The sequence below is a fragment of the Octodon degus genome, unplaced genomic scaffold (assembly GCF_000260255.1).
Source record: "Octodon degus isolate 3935 unplaced genomic scaffold, OctDeg1.0 scaffold00079, whole genome shotgun sequence".
Classification (NCBI taxonomy): Eukaryota; Metazoa; Chordata; class Mammalia; order Rodentia; family Octodontidae; genus Octodon; species Octodon degus.
In genome coordinates, this window is record NW_004524655.1 from 8,015,055 (window position 1) to 8,016,566 (window position 1,512).

Genomic DNA, 1,512 nt, shown 5'->3' on the forward strand with positions numbered 1-1,512 from the left:
TTTTTCTTTCTTTTTGGTTGGCTCAGCTCACCCTGAGGGCGGGGCTATCAAGACATGTGGTGCCGGGGATTGAACTGTGGTCCCCTGCGCCTGCCTAAGCTTGCCTAAGCAGGCACTTTAGATTGCTGAGCTAGCTCGCTGGCCCCTCAAATTCAATATTATTATTGCAAAGTAGCAAGTTCAATGCGAGCAACTTTTCTCCTCCAGAAACCATGGCACGTAAACTGCCACCCTGATGCCCCCTTCACACCTACATACAGTTGTCTGATTGCTTAGAACAAGAGGATGCTGCTGGGTAATCACACCAAACCCCTCAGGATCAGGACACTCACCCTGACACCTTCGCACACCCAGATCTTCAGACTGCATGCAGGTTCCACAGATGCTCTGGAGTCACAGGACCCAGAAGAGGGTCACCTGGTGTGTGTCTCTTGCATTTCCTTTAGCCTCGGACACTTCTCAGCAGAGGCATCTCCTTGTAGACTGTGCTCAGGTTTGTATAGTTCTGCTCCTGATTCGACTCAGATCGCTCTTCTTTGGCAGGAATCCCATGTGAGTGACTGGAATTGCGTTAGGTGTCCTGTGAGTTGGTGAGCGTCACTGTGAGCACTTGATCAAGGGGTGTCTGCTCAGAATCAGTGGAGACATCTCTCCATGGTGAAGCGACTCATTTTCTTTTTGTCTTCAGTATTTTTTGTGAAATGTTTCTTTGAAACTATGCATCTGGTTCACCATCAAACATTCACTTTCTTCCTTTATTTATGTCAGTATGGATTCATCCTCTTTTTTTTTTTTTTTGCAGTTCTGTAACTTTATTTCCAAGTTAGTTCTCATCCACATTCACTGTCTGGAGATTTTTGACCGTGGTAACAGGGATATAGGTTACCAAGCATACAGCTTGTTTGGTGAATCTTCATCCTCATTCCATTTCCTGGACAACTGTACCTGGATACAATATGGAACATCCCTTATTCCTTTGGCCCAGACAACTTTGTTGAGCCTGATGTCAATGAGCCTGTCTGGAGTCTCCATCTCCTTCATGGCAAACTGCTGAATCTCCTGAAGTGCCCGAGGGGCACGCTTCTTGAAGTCCCCTCCATGTATGCACTTGTGAATGTTGAATGTGTATTCTTGGGTCACCACCTTATTGATGGCAGAACGGCCCCTCTTCTTCTTGTCACCCTTCTTTGCGGGATACATCCTGCTGGGCCCACGTTGGAAAAAGCTCCTGTTATTTTTTGAGTGAGTTAAAATTTATTATTACTGTCAGTTATTCTTTATACTGAGGCTTAAATTGCCTCATTTTGGTCCATGAGGGTCCCTCTGAGCTGACTTTGTGTCCTCTGTCTGTGACACTTTGAGCATCCCTTGCTTTCTGGTATGAGATATTCCAGGCTCCTCTTTTGTCTTCCTTGACCTTTCTTGGAATCAGATATTTCTCAAAGGAGGCCTGATGTATTCAGTGGAGAGTGTCTTGAAATAAGGCATGGTGGGACTGATGTGGATGATCCA

General features: G+C 45.8%; 1 pseudogene; it reads right to left on the reverse strand.

Annotated features, from left to right (window-relative positions):
- Positions 1–882: 882 nt before the first annotated feature.
- On the reverse strand, positions 883–1,200 carry LOC101577869 (annotated as a pseudogene).
- Between the last annotated feature and the right edge of the window lie 312 nt (positions 1,201–1,512).